Genomic DNA, 19,742 nt, shown 5'->3' on the forward strand with positions numbered 1-19,742 from the left:
AAACAAGTATCTGTGCAGGAGGGGGCCAGTGTTCCCAAAAGTCAAAATGTAATGAGTATCTCAGGCGGGTTGATATACATGATTTCACCCAACTCTCTTTAGTTTTACCGTACAATAACAGTACAGTATTACATTTGATTACTGTCTCTTAGTATAGGGAGACAGTTCTTACCACAGCTAATATTTGGTGTACATAGTCCCTCTGTCTATAGCCAGACACCATGATGCCTTAAGGGATGGTCATTTGTCTTTGAGTTGGTTATTTTACGGGGAGGGGCACTAACCCCCCGCCAAGAACTTGTTGACATACAGGGAACATGTATGGTTGGGTTATATGGTTACCATCCACCATTGTAAATGGTTTCCTGGCTTAAAAAAAAACTTTAAGCTTGTCATTTAATGTAAAGCCACCTGGAAAGGAGAGAAGACTAATAAAAAGTGACAGAATGGATTTATATAGCCCTGGAGTTAGTTCATACAAATTGCTCTGACGCTGAATGCCACGTAATAATTGAATCATAAGACCAAGTTTGTTATTCAGGAACCTGATTCACAAAACATTCCACTGCCGGAGCTCTGCCAGGACCAGCTTGTGGCAATATCACAGTATTAGCACTTGTTTAGGGTGCCATATCAGATGCTTATCAATACAGAGAGAAATTATATGCTGTTTAGAAAGAGTGGTTACCATTTACTGGAAGATATATGCCACTACAAAAATGGAAGGTCAGGTTTTTACGAGATTATTGCATCGTTAAATATATTAGTGTGAATAATATCACAAAGCTGTTTACAGTATTACAAGCTTGATGCTCCAGAAATTATTACCCTATATCTTCTGTTTTAAGGCAGTTTGTCTGGGCATCTCAAATCGAACGGATCTAGAATTTGGCCCTTTTATTTTTTAAGTTTTTCTTGGAGGGAACAATCATTCAAGCTTCTTGCCTTCAGTTACTTCTTCTTTCGATAAAAAAAAAAAATCCTCATGTAGTATGCACAGATACTTGTAGTAACCACTCAGCAGTATGTAAGAAATAACATGCTTTTCAGAACACAGTCCCCTTAGGATGGAGGTCATTTAGGCAGGGGGAAGAAATTATGTGAGGTGTTAGGTAGAGGAAGATGAGAGAAGTGTAGTGCTGGGTAGAGGAGGAAGAGGGAAGTGTAGTGCTGGGTAGAGGAGGAAGAGGGAAGTGTAATGCTGGGTAGAGGAGGAAGAGGGAAGTGTAATGTTGGGTAGAGGAGGAAGAGGGAAGTGTAATGTTGGGTAGAGGAGGAAGAGGGAAGTGTAGTGCTGGGTAGAGGAGGAAGAGGGAAGTGTAATGTTGGGTAGAGGAGGAAGAGGGAAGTGTAGTGTTGGGTATAGGAAGAAGGGAGATGTTGTTGGGGCAGTGCGTATAGTGTTATAGGCTTTGAATGGGTGTAGTGGCTAGATATAGAGTATGTACAGGATAAATTATTAACAGACAAAAAAGGAAATAAGAAAAAAAGGAGGAATAAGAAAACACAAAAATGGTTGCACATTATATTTGGATGGAGGTCACTTTTAAATTAATTTGGGGCAGTGGTCAGGTGATAGGTCTAGTGCAACTTCCTTGGTGGTTTAAATGGCCATTATGCTTTTATTTTCTCAGACAAAGTGGGGCCAGACTGGAGAGACAGTTTAACTAGTAATCAGAGAGACTCATTCCTGTCTCATTACTAAATTTCCTTATGTTTCATGGGATTGGTCCAGTTCTGTCAGATAAAGATTACTTATTATGAAGAGGTACATAGTGAGACTGGGGGGAAGAGACAGCCTTATAAGTCTATGTTGAGGTCTTGTTGGGGTGTGGTGGTTGTTTAGGTGATCGTGTTTTTCTGGATTGAGAGTCCCTTGGTTGTCCTGTGTGTGTGTGTTTAGCCACGAGGGATTTTGGTACTGAGAGCACCATCTGGTATTGTATCGGTGTTGATGTTGAATGGGAAAGTCATGGAGTTGATAATTGCGAAGTGCTTGTGTAGAGAAAAATGTGTGAGGTAGTCAGGATTCCAGGGGCTTAAATATTTAAGGTCAGTGAGTGAGCATCTAGCCCTTTTTGCTAGACATGGCCTGGTTATATCAGTGCCACCACATGAAGGTGTCTGCTTAACACCACATTTTTATAACAGTTGGGTGCGGAAGGTGAGAATCGGGGGTAGGGTTGCGAGAGGCAGACTGAAAAAGACCTAGAATGAGGTCATAGTGTGTGAACTCTGGGATAAGGAACTAAATAGGGAGGCTGCCAGAGATCAAGCAGCCATTAGGTGACCAAGGCCATTGCAAGCATGTTGGAGCCTTTACAAATGATATATGACCAATATGAAAATACTGAACCGCTTCTACAGGCCCACCATGCACTCTTGATTTGAAGGTTATTTAAGAAGCTCAGTATACAGTATATATATATGCTTAGGACTGAATTATATTAAAACACGTCATCTGAGATATAAGGGCACATTTTCCACACTATTACAAATTGAATGTGTAAATTGTGAGTTTTGTTTGTGTATAATGCCAGCAAAAAGTAATTCCTCATTTAATAATTGATATATATTCCTGTAAATTGCTGATAGGTGAACATTGCTTGAAGTTAGGGTTAGGTCCCAGCAAGAGGGACTTTGTCTCAAGCATTTAAGGATCATATGCAAGACAGCAACTGTTAAGATATGTATTTGTGTTAAATTTAAATTAATAATATTTTTAAATGAATTTATATTGACCTTTCACAGCACACCTGTGAGATTAATTAAGAAGCATATTATGTGAATAGTGTTTATATTTTTGACTGACAGATTAAGAGAGACTCTGTGCTCAGTGAAAGTATCTTAAATGGGGAATTACTGATGGAGGTTTGCCAGTAAGTTATTATTGTTATTATTTGACTAACAAGCAGTTTCTAAAGCTTAAACTAATGATACCCCTTGTTGGCATTATAACACAGATGAAATAGTGTTTATTCTCTGTGTTTTAGTATTTCGTATAGTTAAGTATTGTATTAGGTTCCCTCCCTCCGTCTGCTACCTCGTCTCCTCCTCCTCCTCCTTGTTCTTCTCTTCCTTCCTCCTCTTCACCTCCTTCCTTCTCTTCTCCTCTTCCTTTCTCCTCACATTAGGCTACTACCCATCCAACCTCTCAACCACCACCACCACCACCCTGCAACCCACCCTACCACCACCACCACCACCCTGCAACCCACCCTACCACCACCACCACCACCCTGCAACCCACCCTACCACCACCACCACCACCCTGCAACCCACCCTACCACCACCCTGCAACCCACCCTACCACCACCACCACCACCATCCTGCAACCCACCCTACCACCACCTACCACCACCATCCTGCAACCCACCCTACCACCACCTACCACCACCATCCTGCAACCCACCCTACCACCACCACCACCACCCTGCAACCCACCCTACCACCACCACCACCACCCTGCAACCCACCCTACCACCACCACCACCATCCTGCAACCCACCCTACCACCACCACCACCACCCTGCAGCCCACCCTACCACCACCACCCTGCAACCCACCCTACCACCACCACCACCACCACCACCACCACCACCACCCTGCAACCCACCCTACCACCACCACCACCACCCTGCAACCCACCCTACCACCACCACCACCACCCTGCAACCCACCCTACCACCACCCTGCAACCCACCCTACCACCACCACCACCATCCTGCAACCCACCCTGCCACCACCTACCACCACCATCCTGCAACCCACCCTACCACCACCTACCACCACCACCCTGCAACCCACCCTACTACCACCTACCACCACCACCCTGCAACCCACCCTACCACCACCTACCACCACCACCCTGCAACCCACCCTACCACCACCTACCACCACCACCCTGCAACCCACCCTACCACCACTTACCACCACCACCCTGCAACCCACCCTACCACCACCTACCACCACCACCCAGCAACCCACCCTACCACCACCACCCTGTAACCCACCCTATCACCACCACCCTGCAACCAACCCTACCACCACCACCACCACCGTGCAACACATCCTACCACCACCACCCTGCAACCCACCCTACCACCACCACCCTGCAACCCACCCTACCACCACCTACCACCACCACCCTGCAACCCACCCTACCACCACCACCCTGCAACCCACCCTACCACCACCACCCTGCCACCACCACCCTGCCACCACCACCCTGCCACCACCACCCTGCCACCACCATCCTGCAACCCACCCTACCACCACCACCACCACCATCCTGCAACCCACCCTACCACCACCACCACCACCATCCTGCAACCCACCCCACCCTACCACCACCACCACCATCCTGCAACCCACCCCACCCTACCACCACCACCACCATCCTGCAACCCACCCCACCCTACCACCACCACCACCATCCTGCAACCCACCCCACCCTACCACCACCACCACCATCCTGCAACCCACCCCACCCTACCACCACCACCACCATCCTGCAACCCAGCGCACGCTTACACCACCACCACCATCCTGCAACCCACCCTACCACCACCACCACCACCACCACCATCCTGCAACCCACCCCACCACCACCACCACCAACACCATCCTCCAACCCACCCTACCACCACCCTACCACCACCACCACCATCCTGCAACCCACCCCACCCTACCACCACCACCACCATCCTGCAACCCACCCTACCACCACCACCACCATCCTGCAACCCACTCTACAACCCCCCCTTGCTATACCCTGCCAGGTGTCCCCTGCAACCCACCCTACCACCACCCTGCAACCCACCCTACCACCACCCTGCAACCCACCCTACCACCACCCTGCAACCCACCACCACCCTGTAACCCACTCTACAACCCCCCCTTGCTATACCCTGCCAGGTGTCCCCTGCTGTTCCTGCCAACCCTGTCCTGCCGTTCCTGTCATCCCTCTCCTGTGCTGTCCAATCATCCCTTCCCTGTCTTTCCATCACTATACTGCCAACCCTCTCCTGGCCTGCCATGCCTGCCCCTGTCCTGCATCCTTGCATTGTCCTCCCCTCCCTTGCATCCTTACTATGCCCTGCTGTCCCAGTCCTGCCGTCTCTTACTTCCCCTGCACCCTTGCCATCCTTGCTCTGCCCTACCCTGTCATCTATGCTGTGTTCTGCTGTTCTTGCCTCGTGACCTGTCCTGCAATTCTTGCCCTGCCGTCCCTCAGATACACACCTTTATCTGCTGTGCTGCTCTCTTCTTCCCTTCCTTGCCTTGCCCCATATGTAATGTCTTTTATATATTCCATTTATTGTATTCCTATTTCATTGCATGTATAGTGGTTGTGTGTTTATTTCCAAGTCCAAACATTTTTCATCATTGGGCTTCTCTCTGTATATATATGTAGTACAAAGTGATGTGTCCTTCCTATTATGTGTACAAAATGTGAACTTTGAAAAAATGTCAAATTGAATAATACCAAGACATATATGAAGAGTATGAAGTGATGTCTCCTTCATACAATTCATATATGCCTTGGTATTATTCTCTTTGATATTTTTTCAAAGTCCACATTTTAATATATATGTAAAGAAAAGGTATATAGTAAAGACATTGTAATAATGCATTGGTTTTATTTCCCCTAGATGTACACAAGAGTGGTGGATGTCAAAATAGAACCTATCTCGATAAATCGGCCTGAGAAATACGGACTGGCAACCTAAGGGGTGAGGGTTGCCAGTCCGTATTTTCGTGGCCGATTTATCGAGATAGGTTCGGTGCCCTACCCCAAGATGCTTCCAAGACCGTGCCCTACTCATCACTTTGTATATGCCATGTCTTGTATCGCTCTGCCCAGCTAAAGCCGAGCAGAGCTATACAAATCAACATGGCAATCAACAAAGGATGAGAAGGGCTGTATTAACATGCATCGCTAAACACTCTGTGCAACCATGTCGCCTGTGTTTGCATTAATGCATGTTAAACATCAATACATAATATTTTCACACACAAAAATGGCATCCAGTACCTAAGCAATGCAAGATTTAGTCAAAATGGCATATATCAAAGGGCTCACTAGGGCCAATTTAACCCCTTCAGTACCAGGACTTTATTCCGGCTGACACCACACGAATTTATTCAGCTTGAGGGCCTGACATACTGGAGGGGTAGGGGAGGGCACAGCTGGGTATAGCATGGATTAAGGGTAGGCCAGAGCCAGGAAAGCAGGGCAGGGCAGGGATGGTACGAGAAATTTTTCCTAAGCTGAATAAAGTAGTGTGGCAGCAGCAAAAACAAATTTTTACGAAATCATGTGGGATGCAGCAAAAATACACAGAAATGATACCACGGTGCTGAGGGGGTTCAAAGATGCACGTTAAATATCCATCAACATAATCACATTGCACTTAACCAAACAATTTTATACTCTTCACTGTAAGTTGGCCCAATTATTCATTCTTTTCCAGCTGTCACTAACTTGAGGCATAGAAAGGTTATGCTGTGGCTCAAAATCCTTCCCACAGTGTTTGTGACTAGCATCATGTTTAAGATTTTATTGCAAATCGTAATTAAAGCTGGAAAGGTTTAAATTTTGGGCCAAGTTAAAGTTCAGAGTATGATCTCAACAAACAATTCTTTAAAAATATATAACTCATGGCCACAATACCATAACCGAGAATGTGAAGGTGTGGACAAGCTAGCTACCTCTACCTATAGCCTGACTCCTAAATCCTGTAATGGTACAAACTGCCTCCTTTTCTTCCGCCATTTCGCTGTCTTTCCCGCAGCTTACACCCTCTACGAGTACTTCTCCACTCCATCCCTCCATCTAATCCTCAGTCTGCCCACCTCCACCTCACTCACATACACTCCTAGTTAGTCTCACTCTCCCTCCACCCCAACTTACGTAATCCTCTCTACTCCATCCCACCATCTCATCCGTGGTCTTCCTCTAAACCTCACATACACTCTCCTAGTTAATTCTCTCACTCTCCATCCTCTCCACTCCATCCCTCCATTTCATCCTCTGTCTCCCAATACTAATTTCTGGAGCAAAAATAGGCTACATAATGAACTAGAATATTGGAGTACTCATGTGGAATTCCGGCACATTATCTAACATTACCAGAGCGTCCTAAAAAAACAAAAAAAAAAAAACAAAATGGTGGTAATCAATGTGGCCACAAGTTATATATTTACAAGTAACATTTTTCGCCTTTAACACTTTCTTCCCTTAAAAACCTTGGAAAATAAAAAGTTTATGTTCAACAGCCTCCTACAGTTTACACCTCTTATTACTTTTTGATCATATAACAAACAGCAAGACTTGCATCTTAGCCGAGATGGGCTGAAGTTAAGTTTATCTCTCATGGTCATGTGCAAGTAGGTGACTAATAAAGTATATAATTATAAAGCAGTATGCTGTTCCTGGCCTATCCAACCATTTCATACCCATGCAACTGGTCTTTTAAGTCCAACATGATAGATGAACACTAGAGCAGTTAATTTTTAGGGGACTTTGTTCCCAGAACGACTATTTTTTTGGTTTGGGCAAGGAAAAAGGAGTCAAATGCTAGAAAGCCGGAAAGATTTTTCTCAACAAAAAATAAAAAGCTAAGAGCCAAATTCAAGATTTGTTAATTTCAACATGCCTGGACGCAAAGAGGGTCATAGGGAAATGAAAGCAGTTTTAGAGTTGACATGTTGCATAAAAGGACGACTGGGAGTAACTTAACTCTTGCGTTAGAGAGTTGGACAGAAAATTGATGACAGTTGGCTGTTAGACGGGTGATACGCATCCGCCATAATGGAGGTATGCAAGCAGACAGTTCAGAGGGGCGGTGACCATTGATGCAGCACGAAAAATAAGACAAAGATGCAACATTTATTGTAAGAGGGAATAAAAACTGACTCGCTGCATCACCATGTGCCACTATGCAATATGCCAAGGGGTTTCAGATATATTTTGTCTGCACCGGGAACATGAATTATTTATTTATTTATTTATTTTTTAGCTGCATTTCTCGGGTTACCCAACGTGTTTTGTATTTTAAGACTTGGTTAAATACTTCACTCATCGGCAAAACACCTGACATAAGATTTTAAAAAGCAAGGTTCATTTTACTACCTCCAAAACACTGGAAATTCTACGACTGCCTTGTCAAAATCAAGCGGTTTTTAACAGAATAGTCTTAAAGGCGAAAAAACGTACTCCACTAAATAAAGTATTAAACAATTTACATTAAACAGTCATTTATTGGAATAAAGAAAATATTTTATGGTCAGCACATATAAATTCATAAAAATGGTTGTGGGATCATAAGGGCTACAATATATTAAAATCTACACGTGAGAAGAACTGCTGAAAAATCAAAGGGTCTTACTGATTGAACAGCCAAGAGATGCTCCCACATCCACAAATACACATTGCATATACAGATGTCCTCATTTAAAGTCACAGATGTGGCCTAAACTAACAGTATTCCGTCGTACACACCTGGTAATGAAAATTTTTTACCTTAAGGTCTATAGGTCAACTTTTCAACTGAGAGAACTGCCCCCTCCCCCCCAAAAAAATAGGATGGGGTTGCATTGTTTGATGATCCGTAGTTATGAGGTATGAATTAGTCTCCTTGGTTACTTCGTTTGGTTTCATATCGCTTATAAAAGCTCCAATATGCTTGCATGCGTTGGCCTTCGTCACAATGGCAACTGTCAATGCTACTTAATATCTGTTCAGTCACTTATCCCTGAGGTCTCACTCTATGACTTCATCCTAGGGTTTTTTTGGGGGGTCTGCCTCTTATAACCCTACCCTCACTATTAGCACCACTCACCCTCCACACCCAACTGTCATCCTCCATCTTCTTTACATGTCCAAACCATCACGATCTATCCCTCCTTCCTTCCTCTCAACTCTTCAATTGCAATCCTAACCCCCCTCCTCCAGATACCATGATTCTTCCTTCACTTCCCAGGTTTCACCACCACGAAGCATTACTCCTGACAAATGCTGCATACAAAGACCCCTTAGCACTTGGTACTGAGGGAAAGTCCTCTCATGTCAGATAAGAACAGCTACGTCAGCTTCCTCCAACCACTCCTTACCCTGGCCAGAGACAGTTCCAACCCCATGTCCAGCACATAACATGCTCCCCCCCATAAAAGAAAAAAAAACAGCGTGATCAAACCTTTCATACCTGAATCTCCATATGCTCTCCCCTACACACTGCACACCAAATCAACATTTTTCATAGTCCACCTCTAACACCACTACATCTCTTACGCACCCACTTATCACAAATAGTGCACAAGATGGAGATATTTCCCATACTCTTGTGGCAAACCACACATGGCCACTCTCCTTCTGCTTTGACAGTACTGTACCGCCACCAACCCTAGATATCACACATCAACTCTCTAATCTGACTACACACCCCATCAACTGAGACAAAAGGGAATTGGAATTTATCAGCCCTGAAAACATGCTATAATATTGAAATCTATAAGCACCGGTAATGGAGAGGGTTGCCTTCATGAGGTGACACACTTTCCTTGGTTACTAGTCATGTCAATGTGGTACCGGTATGGCAATATGATTATGGGCACAGGAGACTATTACTTTCATGTCTCCTTGATAACCAGTCCTCAAGTATCTGCAACTCTCATGCATTCAGTTGATGCAGTGCTGCCTACTTCTTCCTTGACCTGTCATTCCGTTTCCGTGTCTGCCATCCTACTTCTCCCTTTACTTCCTGTCATTTCTTATTTCTCTTTCCACTTTCGGTGGCTCTACACTGAGTGCCAACCTTAATGGTTTCATGCAACCCAAGAAACCATTTATAACACTGGGTGGTAACCATATAACGGAGTTATGTGGAGCCTACTATGGTGCCCTTGTTAAATGGGTGGGAATGCAAATGCAACCATCCAGGAACCAAACCTCCACACTTTTGCCTGCGCCCTGCTGTTGCAAGGCACTGTCAGCCACAACTCCCACAAGGGAACATTGGTTCACTGCTTGGGGTATCCCTGCAAGAGAATGTCGCTTGCCTGTGGTTGTTGGGTCTGCTTGGCCAGACAGACTGGGGCTGATCAACAACTAGCCCCTCAACTCACAATCCCGTTAAACAAAATGCCTCTCAATTCCCTTCCTATCCTCCCTAAGGATAATGGTGGACTACAGGTGAAGGGCAAATTCAGCCTGCAGACCACCATGTTCATGTTCAGATATGCCTGGGGACAATATTTCGCATCATGACTAGCATATCAACGAACCTGGGGACAAAATGAGGAAACTACTTGGATAATTTTAAAAAAAATATGTAAATGAGGACTTTCTGAATATACAGCTATAATTCTTTCACTAACTTCTCACAGCACTTCGTGACTAGCACATAAACAAGGACTTTCTGTATTTACAACTATAGTTATTTCACCTTAACTTGACCAAGATTTATCCTTTAGCAGCTTAGGTCAGAGCCTAGTTCAGGAGCAGTGATTCTACATCCTTTCCATAGCACTTCTTCGTGACTAGCATCACAAATTTTAATCTACTGTCATAGCTAAGTGCTTAAGATTCAAAGATGGTAATTTTAGGTCAAGTTAAAGTGAAAAGAGATGCAGTTTTAACACATTACCAATCTGCTTGGAACATGACATTTCCATTTACACAGCTGGATTGATCTTGCTATCTTGATACAATTTTCAGCCATCTTGTCAAAATCCAGTCACTTCCTGCAAATTGAGAAAAAACATTAACTGGTTTGATTTCATCTGATGGGACGGAACCGCTCCCAAAACTGAAATACCATACTATGCTATGACTGCTTGAGGCACCCAAACTCACTAGGCCACCAGGCACCTCAACCCACCGGACCACCAAGCACAAACCCTCTAGTCCACCAGGCACCTAAACACACTAACCCACGACCTAAATATACATTAACACCTTATGTATTTCAAACACCTGCCAACTGAAGCTTCTAAACATACGATTAAGAGTTTACATTCCATACGTAAATGAAGACCTAGCATTCTGACGCACATCGAGCTGGACCACCTTGACCCACTAAACCACCAGGCATCTAGAGTATATAAGGCAGTAGCAAACACACCTGACATTCCAAACATCAGTCAATAGGAGCACCGTATCCCACTAGACCACCTGGCATCTAAACACACAGCAGTTAAAACAGACTTTAACATATTCCAAACATCCAGGGGTGTCAATACAGTACCTGAAAAAGACCTAGCACTCCAGACTACATCTAGCTAAACACCTTAGCCCAGAAGATGTCCAGCCACCTATAGCTTAACCAAACACAAACTAAAACAACAACCTGCTTAAAACCACATCCAGCCGGAGTTCCTTTTCCTATTAACAGCCAAACACAATCATCAATACAATTCCCAGTAACTGTCTTCACCCCCAGTCAACAAGCTGCTCTTAAACCCAGAGCACTCTCTCATATACTTCTCCACACAATCCCTCCATTTCACTCCTAGTCAGTCTCATCTTCCATCACACCCACAATTAAACAGTTTTTTAACTGGTAAGACAGTCATCCCATTTTGGGGTGGGAAGGGATAATTGTTTTAAAGAAAACGATTTTACCGTTAAAACATTCTTACTACTTAGCTACACTGTAGTCTCTTATTCACCTATAGAAGTGGGTCACTCCCACAACTTTAATACTTAAGTGATTGCACCGAAGTTAATGAACTTTATAGTTACAGAGGTAGGAATGAGTTTCCTTGGTTACTATAACCAGTTTGTTTTTACTGGACAGAACCATCACCCACACCAATAAACTGTGGCTGCATGAATACGAGACTAATTGAAGCAAAAGGGTGAAATGGAGGAGGGTGAGACGAAGGATGAGATGAAGGATGGAGTGAAGAGATGGATGAGAGGGGGCATAGTTTGAGCTGGACGGAGGACAGTCACATGGCAGAAGACAGGACGATTTGGAGGAGATTTGTTTGTGACCACCTCTTAGGGGATTAAGTTGTTTGGCAGTAGACAGATGAAATTCGGTCAGCCTTAGTTACAATGTATGAATGAGTATCCTCGGTCAAATCAACCTTCCATAATTATCTCACTACACATTAACAGGGGTGAAAATGCTTATGGAGGCTCCCGAGTTAAAACAAATGCACAACAATACTGTACTTATCTTAACAGACTTCTGCAACTCTCCTCCAAGCAGACACGGTCCCTCCACTACTTGAGCTCTCTGGAAAGTCACCCATCACTCTTTTTCAACCAGACCATCAGGTTGTCGTCTCTGGAACCACACTATCTTGATACTTGCTCACAACCACTCAAACCCACGGCCACCACAGGAACACCACTGCAATGACTAAAAATACAATACAAATTATTTACATTTACAATACACACATACAGTAGAAATATACAGTAGATCAGACTAGTTCTACCTTATACAGTATCATGCCCTAGATATTGCTTTATGCAGCCAATTTCACACAGTTCAGTGACAGAACTAGATAATGCTACAGCCATTTGTCCTTTCCACAACACTTCTTCGTGACAAGCATCATATTCAAGTTCATCTTTTGTTATTACTCAAGTCAAGAACATTTTAGACCAACTTAAACTGAAGAAGACTGCATATTCTAAAAAGCTCTTGTTACAGCTAAGTATTCAAGATGGGGTGGGGGGGGTCTTGCCTTTAGGTAAAATTGCAGTTATATAAAGGAGTAAAGCATTATATTTTAGTGTTAACCTTTCTTTATAAATCCATTTTCAAAACAGAGGGCATTTTAGGATACGTTCAGGAGTATGGCTGCTTGGTTTGAAAGGACATTTTTAAAACAAGTCTTTCTACCTTAATCTGTCCTAAATTCATCCTTCTGCAGTTTATTTACCTCAATATCATAAGACAATACTACAACTCTACATTCTTTCCACAGCACTTCATGACCAGCTTCATATATTAATGTTAATCTCATGTTACAGCTCGGCAATAAAGATGGAGAGAGCAATTTAGGGCCAGGTTGGAGTAAAACAGGCATAATACCATTCAGGCAATGCTTCATCATGGTCAGTGGCTCAGCAAACATTTTAGTCCCCTGATTACAGGATTCCAGGGGTTTGAACAGTGAGTGAATGGGAGCGTGGCTCAGTGTACTGGGCAAACTTTGCTTAGTATCTCATTATATCAAGTGAAAAGGGAAGTCTTATAATGGTGATTCCAGCAACATATTAAATATTCTTGTTCCTATAGCCAGTTTTTCTGACTATGGGTCATTCTCAACTCAAATACGATGATGCATAGACTCTGACGAGCCTTAGCTAGGAGTTAGGTACAAGTCTTTGGTTACTGGATAGGTTTTACTCTAACCTGGCCTAAAATTGCCATTTCTCCATCTTGAATGCTAATTGTAATACCAGATTACTACCAGAGTATGAGGCTCGTCATGAAGTGCTATGGTGGGAGTGTAGAGCCATAGCTACCCCTTTTTCTGCCAATGAGCTAAGTGAAATACGGTAAGCCATAAAAGAATGAAAATATGGACCAAGTTAAAGACCCAGAATCAATATTACCCTCCCAGTCTGACACTGCCATTGAAGTAACTGAAAACGGGCTGGGAATCTTTACAAAGAAACTTGGTTATGAGTTGGGAATGTCTCCTTGGTTACTAGTCAAGATTTCCCTCCCAATCTAACTATGCCTGCCCATCAAGTAACTGAAAAGGGGCATGGGATCTGTCGGATCAGAAACTTCCTAGGACCTATTTTAGTAATATGGGTCTCAAAGTTAAAATAGCTAACCCCTTCAGAAAAGACTCTCAAGCTACATAAAGCCACATGGAAGTAGAAGAAGAAAAGTTGTGGCATATCAAATTAAAATCCAGTCATATACCCCCTCCAACGACAGTAGAACAGCAGTGATGGTTGTGGTTGCGCTAGTGGCTGCGGTAGTTCTGGTAGCTGTGGTGGTGGTTGTTGCTCTCTACAGCTAAATGCTTTGAAACCGGAAAGGGTGGCCACAAAGTTCGCCTCCATGTCACTCTGTTCATGCTGCCCCCTCCAACTCACACCCCTGAAAGAGAAAATCCTTGTTAGCCATCACACTAAAAGCTCCATTAAAAAAAAAAAAAAAAACTCCACACACACACACACACACACACACACACACACACACACACACACACACACACACACACACACACACACACACACACACACACACACACACACACACACACACACACACACACACACACACACACACACACACACACACACACACACACACCACCCCAAACTCCACACACACACACACACACACACACACACACACACACACACCCCAAACTCCACACATAGACCCCACCCCAAACTCCACACATAGACCCCACCCTAAACTCCACACACAGACCCTACCCTAAACTCCACACACAGACCCTACCCTAAACTCCACACACAGACCCTACCCTAAACTCCACACATAGACCCCACCCCAAACTCCACACATAGACCCCTCCCCAAACTCCACACATAGACCCCACCCCAAACTCCACACACAGACCCCACCCTAAACTCCACACACAGACCCCACCCCAAACTCCACACACAGACCCCACCCCAAACTCCACACACAGACCCCACCCCAAACTCCACACACAGACCCCACCCCAAACTCCACACACAGATCCCCACCCCAAACTCCACACATAGACCCCACCCTAAACTCCACACATAGACCCCACCCTAAACTCCACACACAGACCCCACCCTAAACTCCACACACACACCCCACCCCAAACTCCACACACACAGACAACACCCCAAACTCCACACACAGACAACACCCCAAACTCCACACACACACAGACAACATCCCAAACTCCACACACAAACACCCCAAACTCCACACACAGACCCATTGAATCCCACACACACACACACTCCTGACATCTGCTATCCTTCCGTTTTCACCTATTACAATTTCAATCAACTGAGTAAGCTTTAGAAACACTCAGTGCTGTTTGCAATATATACTAAAATCATTAATATCATCACAGAAAAAGATCAAAGGCAGGACGAACGATAAATAGCTTACCAATATTGCAGATCCTTCACCGGCCACAGTTCAAGCCTGACTAACGAAAGCTGAAAAGTCCTCCCCTTCCTCTCAATTTCCCCCCTCCCTCGCTCCACTAGTTTCCACCCCCCCTCCCTTCACATCCCCTGTTTCCTCCTCTCCTTCCTTACAAGCCTCTCTCACTCTCATTTTTCCTTTTCCTCCAATTCCTTTCCTTCCTTTCCCCTCCTTGCATTTCCTCCCCTCGTCTTTCTTCTACCCTCCATCTCTTCCCCCTCCCTGAGAAGTAAATTTCCTCCACTCCCTCCCTCCCACCTCCAGCTCTTCTCCACCCCCTACTCTTACCCCCCCCCTCGTTCTTCCATTCTCTGGTTCTGTAAAACTTGAGGCGTTTTTTGTAGCACCTCGGAAAGTCAAAAGGGTTTGGGTTTCCGCTGTTGGAGTTTACAGAACGCTAAGCAATAGCACAGCCAGACGAACGAGCACTGTGAGCCCTGGAAGAACTGTAGTACATGGCCAGTCTGCAAGGAAATGAGATGACAACTTTTTCATAATGACATTTTATGCTCCTAAGATAAACGTAGGAGCATTACTTACAATTTTCGTTCCATTCCGAAGCAGAAATTAAGGCCAGTAGAGACCATTTACTCTCCTACTCTTTTCAAGTAAGCCCAACCTCGCGGTGGATTTGTAAATTTGTTTCAATGGCTGCAGTTCCTGCGGTAAGACGTATGATAAACTGGAAAATTTTGGGATCCAAGCACATATCACACTTTGGAAATGCATCTATATCCCTCAAAAAACACATAACATGAAAATACTTATGACTGACTGAGACGTTACCTAAGAATTTTGTAATTTTGTACTTTCGTTGGAACGAAGCCAAATCCACAGTCAATTCATTGGACGCGTCGGACATTTTGGGGCTGGAGGTGCGAGATAGTGCGAGACGGAACATTTAAATTGATTTATTTTCGTAATAAAGTACATTGTTAGAATTCCTTATTGTCATATAGTCATTAACATTATTATTTGTTATGCATTATAATATAAAAAATGAATAGTTATCTTCTGATATTGCAAATTAAACACCATGCTAAACTCCCTAACTGGCTACACTCCGCTACACAACACTCTGATTGGTAGTTTGGGTATGCACCAGTGCAGAGGCAAACTCCTCGGTGAGGAGTTTGACTTTCCAACAGCGGAATCTCAAACCCCTTTGACTTTCCGAGGTGCTACAAAAAACGCCTATTCTATACACCCACACACACACACACACACCCACACACACACACACACACACACACACACACACACACACACACACACACACACACACAGTGATGATGATGATACACCAGAATCAATGGTTCTTCAACCTCCACCATGATTACCACTACCACAATTACTACCAACAACCACCAGCATTACCACTACAAATACCACCACAAACTACCACCATCACCACCACCACCAACTACCACAACTACCACCATTACCCCCATCATCACCTACTACTGCAATTACCCCACTACCAGATACCACCATTACCATCACCACCACCACCAACAACAACTACAACCATTACCCCCACCACTACCAACCACCACTATTACCCCTACCACCACCAACTACCACCATTAAACACCACCAAATACCACAATTACCCCCAGCATCACCAACTACCAATATTACCCTCACCACCATTACCATCAACACCACCAAATACCACAGTTACCAACACCACCAAATACCACAGTTACCCCCCCCCACCACCAAATACCACACTTACCCCCACCACCACCAAATACCACAGTTACCCCCAACATTACCAAATACCACAGTTACCTCCAACACCACCAAATACCACCATTACCCCACCACCACCATCACCACCAAAGTCCCTCAATTCCTTCCGTATCCCCAAAAATTAAGGTAGAGGTGTGCAAGGGAATATTCAGCCTGCAGTACACTGGGTTCACGTTCGTCCTGGAGTTGCACCTACTACTACTACTACTACTTATACTACTACCATATTGCACAGTAAGTCGTTTTTGAACTGACAAACACTATGGATGCACACAGCCTTTCGCACCTTCCAACTCCACCGACATGGGTCCTTCTGTCCAAGCCTCCATGCAGCTGCTCTTCCTCTCATAAGTGACTCCCAGCAGCAACAGTCAATTCGCTCCTGCAGCCTACTGTCTGGGCTCCTTCATTTCTTCATTACACCTGTATCTTTCTCTTATAATCGTACCCTTCTTCACTCAGTGCCCCAGTTTCCTGTCAGATCCTCAATTAACACTCTCAGGTTCCTATGACTCCTCCTCAGTTGAACAAAATCATCCAGCATGAGCTAGAATAGAATAGTATAGAGCTGTTGCGACCATGAAAAGGCTAATACAAGATTTATGACCACCCCCCCCCACCTTGCCTCGCCTCACCCCGCCTCACCCTACCCTTTCTCACCAGACCACCCCTATATCTGCCTCACCCCTCTCTGCCTCACCCCACCCTACCTCACCCCACCCTGCATCATTCTACCCCTGCCTCATTCCACCCTGCCCCACGTGTGTGTGTGTGTGTGTGTGTGTGTGTGTGTGTGTGTGTGTGAAAAGGAAAGCAGTGCATACTTAGCAACCAGTGGGTGTGTGTACGTGTGTTTATGTGCATGTGTACCTACAATGGCATAACGGATCAGGTAACTACGTACATGTGTGTGGGTGTAAATCTGCGTGCGTGTGTGTGTGAATTTATGTGTGTATGAAGATGTTGGTAGCGGGCATATCAGATCAGAGAGAGAGAGAGAGAGAGAGAGAGAGAGAGAGAGAGAGAGAGAGAGAGAGAGAGAGAGAGAGAGAGAGAGAGAAATTAACACGCAAGTGAGAGGTAGTAATGTAAATATACACATGTGAAAGGCTGTAAGTGTTTCGTGTGCACATATTCGTGTGTGAGTTTATTTACTTACATGAGTCTACACAGAAATAGATTTAAAGACAGATAGACAGGAAAATAGATAGGAATCGATGACTATAGTTCTTTCTCCTTAACTTGGCCCAGATTTTCGTCCTTTTGCAGCTTATTTCACGTAGCTCAGTGGCAGAAAAAGGCAATGCTAGGGCACTCCATAGCACTTCTTCGTGACTAGCATCATATTCTAGTGTTTAATGTTACAGCCCAAGTTAGAGTAATAGGAGTATAATTAGATAGATGAAGATAGATGGAGATGGGTATAGATAGATAGATAGATAGATAGATAGACAGATAGATAGATAGATAGATATACAGGCAGACAGACAGACAGAGATAACTAAATAAATAGACAGAAAGATAGCCAGATAGATAGATAGATACAGACAGACAGACAGACAAGCAAACATGTAACTCTGTGACAGGAGACAGCAAATCCATCACCCACAGTACAGTCTCTCTCTCTCTCTCTCTCTCTCTCTCTCTCTCTCTCTCTCTCACACACACACACACACACACACACACACACACACACACACACACTCACACACACACACACACACTAATAACCAGATACTTTAGTGCCGGGAATATCAACTCCCCTCCCTTCCCCTCTCATTCCCTTCCCTCCCCTCCTTTCCCCTCTCATCTTCCTCCCTCCCCTCCCCTCCTTCCTTAATTCCTTCCCTCACTCTCCCCCTCATATCTTTCTTCTCTCTTCCTCATCTTCTCTCTCCTATAAGTCCCCTCATTGCAATCTTCCTTCTCCCTCCCTCCCTCCTTCCTTTTCTCCCTCCCTCCCTTCCCCCCTTCCCGACCTTGATCCATCCTTCCCTCCCCCACCCCTCCCCCTCCCCTTCTCCCGTTCCTTCTTCCTTGTCACATTCCCTTCTTCCTTCCTTCCTTCCTTCCTGTTCCCGTTCTTTTCATCCTTCCTTCCTTCCTGTTCCCGTTCTTTTCATCCTTCCTTCCTTCCTGTCTTAATCCTCCTTCTCTTCGTCTAGTCCTACCCTCCCTCTCTCTTCTCTTTTCCTTCCCTCATCACTCCGTCTCACCCTCCCTCTTCCCTTCTCTCCCTCCTTTCTTCCCTCTCTTCCTCCCTACATTCCCTCCCCCCGATTTTCTTCTCTCTTTCCTCCTTCCTTTACTCACATCCTCCTTCCCTTCCTCATCTTCTTTGTACATTTGCTTCTTTTCCCCCATTCTTCCTTTTTTTTCAAGTTTATTCTGTATTTTTAGTTTTTTCATTCGCTTGGCTTCTTCCTTCCTTCCTTCTTCCGTCCTTCCTTCCTCCCTGCTTTCCTCTTCCATACTCCTCTTCTCATTTCGTTCTTTATATTCCTCTCCATCCTCTTCCTCTTCCCCCTCCTCTTCCTCTCCTTTTCTCCCTTCCTTCTTCCCTTCTCTCACTCCCCCCTCCCTCCTTTTTTTTTTCTTCTTACCTTCTTTCTCTATAATAATCCCAAGCCTTAAAATGTATGGTAAGAAATTAGTACCCAAGCTGGTGACATGCGAAAGATAAAAGTCAAAGGGTTGGCTACAAGGAAGGCTGGACAGATACACGGCCCAGACGGTGAAAGAGAAGACAGTGGCATACTCCTTTCACCTTAACTTGGCCCAGATTTTCGTCCCTTTGCAGCTTATTTCACGTAGCTCAGTGGCAGGAAAAGACATTGCTGCGGC

Source organism: Coenobita brevimanus, chromosome 39 (genome assembly GCF_032717465.1).
Source record: "Coenobita brevimanus isolate Jiangsu-jjx chromosome 39, ASM3271746v2, whole genome shotgun sequence".
Lineage (NCBI taxonomy): Eukaryota > Metazoa > Arthropoda > Malacostraca > Decapoda > Coenobitidae > Coenobita > Coenobita brevimanus.